The 6,656-nt window shown below is 39.6% G+C and overlaps 1 pseudogene; it reads left to right on the forward strand.

The window, feature by feature from the left end:
- The first annotated feature begins 846 nt into the window (after positions 1-846).
- The window catches only part of LOC137986740 (uncharacterized), an 8,865-nt pseudogene continuing 3,055 nt past the window's right edge, over positions 847-6,656 (forward strand).

Genomic DNA, 6,656 nt, shown 5'->3' on the forward strand with positions numbered 1-6,656 from the left:
TTTGGCCCCGCTTTCGGGTCTTTCCTCCGCGGAAGCGTTGCTAAAATTCATAACACCCCTCTGTACCATGATTCCAAAGGCAGCAAGTGGCGATCCCTCAACAAATAAGTCTGAACGTCGGTCCACTTTAAGTGACGGGTTGTTGTGAAGTGTGAGACACAAGTGCCATCGATTACGAGTTTTTCTTGATTGCCGATCTTGAAAAGATTTCATACGAAAGGTGTTCATTACGTCTGTAAATAAAAAGAGAAAGAGGGATCTTTGAATAGGACAACAAAATTTTGATTTCAATAATAACTTTAAAAATCTAAAACATAGGACTTTTTCTTTCTCAACGTGAAAATATCCTTGGGCACGGCGCAGATCTAATTATGAATACCTGCTGGGTGGTAGGCTCGATTTCAATTAAAGTAATGTTTTATTTGTCGTCTACGATATGATTAAAAGTTTTAAGTCCAAGTTAGCAAAGGTCGCGTGCGTAATGCACTGGAACTATGTCACAACAGCACAGTTTTTGTCGCGAAAGTCCTTAACCTGGCCTAAGGGATGGACAGAAAATGGTAGATTTTTTTAGTTTTGTTCCATTAAACTCTAATTTTGAGACATACCAATTTCTGAGGACAGGCTTAATTGTTCCTTCAATCACTCTTTTATAACATTCGCGCAAGGCCAAGTTCGGCTACACATGATCTAGTTCTTTTACCATCCAAAAATTTAACTATCATAACATACTTGCGCTTCCTCGTCAAACTTCATTTCACCCATGCTTTCGTGGGGACTATGATTTTGCTTATCAATCGTTGTCTTGATCAGAAGTTGGCAAAATGTTACCAGAACTGGATTAGCATGGGTGTGTTCCAAAAGCAAATATCCAACGTACGCGTTAAAGCCTGCAATATAGATCTTTTTAAAGCGTTAAAACTTCTAACATCGTTAGCTATTGAAATTGTTGGTATTTATCAGGTGCGCACAGGAGGTAATGATTTCGGAATACAGTTCAGCAACCTCTCTTAGATATTGCAAATGAGGTATAGATCCTCATCAAGCACATACCGGAGCCAATGTTCACCTTATAAATTTTACTCAAAACCGTGTTTTCTTATCTTTAAACTGAATTTATTACCAAAGCTTAAAAAACTAAAAGACCTCAAAATGGGACAGGACATTAATATTACAAAATAATTAAACGTGTGAACGTGTGAGCCAAAGGGCCTCTGCTGGGGCGACATGTGGGTGACCCCTCAAAAGGACTTAATGACGCCCCACTTGAAAAAACTAACTGGAACGCTGCAGTTCAATACCACCCAATTCAGTGCCTTCCTTTTTTGTGTAACACGTACCACAGGCAACCCAGTCTACGCTTTTACGAGCGTCTAGTTCTTATTTCAAATGCATCTTGACTGGCGTGAACTTTTCGGATAGAGGGTGTGTGTGTGTGGGGAAGGAAATTTTTTCTTCCCCCTTTTTCTGGAATTTCTGGATCCGCCCCTGAGTAAGGTAAAGTCTGCGTACGAGCCAAGGAGGCCCATCAGGCCGGCGCTTATCTCCGGTTTCCGTAGCATGAAGCGACTAGGAGTATTTCTACTCCCCCCTGGATGGGATGCTAGTCCATCGCAGGGTTACCCCCAGCATTGAATTCGCCGGTACCCATTTATACACATGGGTGGAGGGAGGCACCGTGAGAGTAAAGTGTTTTGCCCGAGAACACAACACAATGTCCCCGGCCAGGCCCCGAACCCGGACCACTCGATCCGGAGTCGAGCGCACTAACCATGAGGCAACCGCGCCTCCCTTTCTATTCGTCTTCTTAGTTTTGTCCTACCTGTTATCAAGTGCCATTGTAGATCCATTGTCGATCAAAAATACATACTTCGACAGCAATAGCTGGAACCAATAGAAAATCAAAGAGAGAGCGAAGGCAGGCCCGAAACAGGGTTTAATAATATTGTTAGCAATTCAATCATATGGCTTTCATAATTAAGTATCTTCCTTCATCGTGTTCTTGCACAGCAATGGATATACAAAGGGGTCTCCTTTTTTTTTATTTTTTATTTTTATTTTTACGAACTATCCAAACACGAAGACGCACTACAAAAGGGGTCAACTCAAACTTGCTTTGAAGAGGAGGCAGACATGAACTCAGAAATGGCCTATTAGGTACAACATTGAGTTAAATTCCGGGCAAACGGCTTCATCATTTCCTTCAACATCCGTTCGATTTTGTAGCATAGTAGCACTTTAAATGATATTTACCAGGGTTAGAATTTAAAGACTCTCTGTCGAACGGCATGCTTTGCGCACCTCGGCTCAGGTTTCGTGGACCACGAAACCTGTGACCGTCATGTATTGAATCCATCGCAATCGGAGGCATAATGTTCGAATCTAATGCTGGATTAGTATTATATTAACAGTGCTATTATTCTTTTTGCCTTGAATGTGTATATTTTATTGCTAATCGGTAGTTTTGTTGATAATCGTCATTGATATATCGGCTGCGAATTCGCCATGTGATCGGTGAAATACACCAGTGGATAATTGAGCAGTTGAACCGTTATGAAGAGACGATGGCAGCATGCAGATATATCCGAATGAAGTCCTCAAAGATCTGAGCCACGGAAGTCAGTTAGGGATCACTGGACTTCCAGTTTCATTTGCTGAAGTCATTGTTTGTACTGAGTTAGCTACATTTGTTCTCAGACCCCTCTCTTTGAATTTTTTCTCTTAAATGTTTTTGGAAGTTGTTCAGGAAATATTGATTTTATACAAGACAACCTATGGCTGAAATGATTTTATCTTCTAAAGTCTATGTCGGGGTCAAAAGTTCCTGGTATTGACCAAAATGAGCAAGCTGTTTGTGTGCGTGCATGACTCGATTGCAACGGTTGGAGCACAGTCTTTATGAACAACTGATTTGCCACAAATTGTATAATATCGAACAAAATAATGGTATTTTTTTTCATATTGTTATAAAAAACACAAACGTCCAGGCCATTTTACAAGAACTAAGAATCGAAGACAATAAAAGTATTTATGGATGTCTGTTTTGTATTTTAATCGCTCTCGCTGTCGCGACTCGGGCCGCGTTGGGTTAGGAAACTCCATTATCTTTGATCATCTTTGAGCAGCGCTTTGCTTTAATCATTGGAAATTAACATTTCTATTCTTCAAGCCAACTTTTCCTCCGGTCGCTTGTAGGAAACACGCCGGGGCCAAACCACCCCTCAAATCGGTCATCAGAGTGTCCAAAAAAAAAATCCAATATGGCGGCTAAAATGCGCGCAAAGGCCTGTGGTCTGAATTTATTCGAAATCCCCTGCAGATGACCCGAGAAAAACCTCGCCGTGTGAAGACTGGGTACCTCGAAGAGAGAAATGGCGGGCAAATTCGTTTTCTAGAGAAGACAAGCTTTATTTTGATGTGTAAACTGCCAGGGTTATTCTTGAAGCGTCCTTCATAGAAGCATGCTTGGAGTGGCGAACCAAGACAATTTACCGGTTGAAGTGGGCATCGAAAGGTGAGTTTTTAACTTGATTTTTTGGGCTTTATGTAGTTTACGAGAAAAAACAAAAATGATAGGATTTTAGTTCGATTCTTCGTCTGTTAGAAAGTTTGATTTTACATCCCAAATAGCATTGAATGAAAAAAATAAATCAATGGTATTTCAGCATACCGCAAGGAGTGACAAGAAAACGTCGATTTGATATTGGTGCTTACCAACATGCCAAAAAGATAGCCATACAAAATGCAGAGGCCGAGCAATCCAGGGCTGTTGAGGCCCTTAGAAATGGTCTTGTTGAGAAGGAAGGGGAGTTGGAAGAGCTCACCAAAATGCTGAATGCTCAAACAAAGAAAATAGTGAGAAGGAAAAGAAAGGTAAGAGGTATTTAATTGCATAATTTCTATATTATATCAATAAATTTGTAGTGGAAGGATATCTTAGCAGTATCTGAGCTTTTCAACTAAAAACTAAAATAAAGCCACTTTTCCACAATATTATTGTCAATTAAATTTCAGAATTTATTTCTGTATAATGCATTTAATGTGCTTCGTGGAATTACTATGCAGATGGAGTACTTTGCAGGTGTACATGCATGTACAGCTGTAGGTGTAGGTCTAACCCAGTTAACCCTAATACTGGTTTACAGGGTCACAACTCCAGCAATTTGCACCGTCCAGTTGAGTGGTATTAGTGAGATCACAAGGACTGTATTTTTAGGTAGTAGTAATATTATGTTTAGACAGTTATGTTAGTGAGTTAGTTTGGAAATGTTTTTTTTAAAGCTCACAGAAATAGAGAACAGTACAGATCAGTGTGAACACCCAAGTATGCCAGGAAAAATGTCAAGGAGGCCATCTGTGATCAGTAAAATCAATTCAGCTGATAGTGAAACACTAAGTTTGTCAGCAAGCCAGTTCAGGCGACGAAAACAGAAAACTGTTGAGGCTGTTAAAGCAATCCACTGTGGCAGTCATGTTTACACTTCTGAGAAAGAACAAGCAAAATCAATAAAAGATGGCCTTTGGACAACTTTGATTACCTCGGCAGAAACTGGAGAGATGAGAGAGTATATATCCAATTCTAAGAAATGCATGGATTCACTTGTTCCAAGCATTGTGAACAGCAAGATCAAAGAATATGAAAAGAGCCAAGCAAACAAAATTAGAAGCATGCGAGTACTTTATGAAAGTGGGCTGCTTGGAAAGAGAAAATATACCAGTATAAGAAATAGTTCTGATGTCTTGAATGAGTCAGGGGGGAAAAAGAGAAAAAATCAGAAAGCAGAAATTCTTCCAGGGGTTGAAGTGCCCAAAATTTTACCCTATAAAACTCTGATGTCCTTTTTGAAAACTATTGATGTTGGAGAAGTGAGAGATTTACAAACACTAGCCACAGAGCTATCTACAGAATGTGTTCCTGGCGTTTACAGACCACTTAAATCATATCTCCTGAAACTTGCTGATCTGTATATGGATCTTCATAAACAAATCCCCATGCTTCATTGGTTTCATGGTGTAGAGGGACTATTCTGGGTTGCTATAGGGGCAGATGGTGCACCATTTGGTAAAGATGATTGCGCCACTGGTAAGCTTGTTTAGTTAGTTTAGAATAACATGAATGGCCAGTTTATGTAAAATCGCTGCACGAAACTTTTGAATTATCAGTATATCTTTTAGAGCTTAGTTGTACCTCAGGATACTGTGAACAATCTTTCACATGCATTTCATTGTGTAAGTAAGGGCCCATATGAACAATGTTAATATTCTTATATTTAGTACTTCTTTATATCACTTGGGGGCATAACATAGCTGTGGTAGTGACCACTTCTGCTGTACTGATCGTGATCTGTTATGTTCTTATAATCATCCTTGCAGCCTACTTAGTCAGTATCCTAAACCTGTTAAGTCGCATCCAGAGTTGCAATGAAAATCACCTCCTGCTGGGAGCCAACTGTGAGGAGGACCACCCTTTGATGAAAGCCTACACACAACAACTTACAAAAGAAATGGAAGAAGTGGAAAACAAATGGTTGACCACTGAGAAGGGGTATCAAGTAAGATTTGCCATGAAATTAATTCCTTCAGACATGAAGTGGGCCTCCTCTTTCTCAGGAGAGTTGAACAATGCTGCAACATATTTTTCCCCATTTGCAAATGTCTCGCAAAGCAACAAGCACACAATGTTTGGCTCTATAGGAGGTTCGGATGCAACCTGGCAGCCATGGAGTTATGAAAAGAGATTAGAAGTGGCAAAAAAGGTTCAAAAATTTAAAAAGCGCCTAAAAGATCCTGACAAGAAGCAGAGGAGTGAAGTTACAAAATTCATAGCACAAAACAAATCCAGGTAGAGTATGTTTTTATGCTGTTCAATAGACCAATTTCGATATATTAAAATTCAGTCCGAAACAAAAGGCATCATCTCGAGGCTCTGGGGAATAAATATAAGGATTTGTATCAGTTTATTCCCCAGAGCCTCGAGATGATGCCTTTTGTTTAGGACTGAATTTTAATATATCGAAATTGGTCTATTAATTTTGCTCTTATTTAAAATTTTTAGAAGTAGTTTGATTTTTATTTTATTTTTTTGGTCTACTCTAAATCTTACATTTACTTTACATTACCTTTCCAGGCAGGAGTTTATACCACCCCTTGGAAAATTTGTTAACTTGATAAAGCCTGATCCATTGCACAGCATTAACAATGGTTGGCAACAGTGGTTTACCAATTGCTTGACTGTCGCCATGCAGTACACAAATTCTAATCAATTGAAGGCTGCAGTAGTTTTATCAGATTTGCCAACTTCCTGCACTATAGTTGCGTTCCTTAATTGTGTAAAAGAACGCATGAAGTGTGGACGTCTGTACAAAAATTTTGCCGTTGGTTTTCTGAGAAGCGAAAGAAAGGGCTTCAATACAGTTATCGCTTTACAGGTTTGGAGTCCAAGAGATTTTGTTGGAACTTTGGGCTCCTAATTGAAGTCCTCTTAGGCATTGCCAACATTTCAAGTTCAATCAAAGTAAAATTGCATGCTCTAGCATTTTCAGCTTTACAACTACGAGACAGTGGGTCACTGTTTTCAAGGGTGGAAATTAGTAGAGAACAGTTGGTGGAGCTTGAAAGCAAGTGCCAACTGTATTTCAATACTCACGCCCTTTTTC

The sequence above is a fragment of the Montipora foliosa genome, chromosome 2, assembly GCF_036669935.1.
Source record: "Montipora foliosa isolate CH-2021 chromosome 2, ASM3666993v2, whole genome shotgun sequence".
NCBI classification, from domain to species: domain Eukaryota; kingdom Metazoa; phylum Cnidaria; class Anthozoa; order Scleractinia; family Acroporidae; genus Montipora; species Montipora foliosa.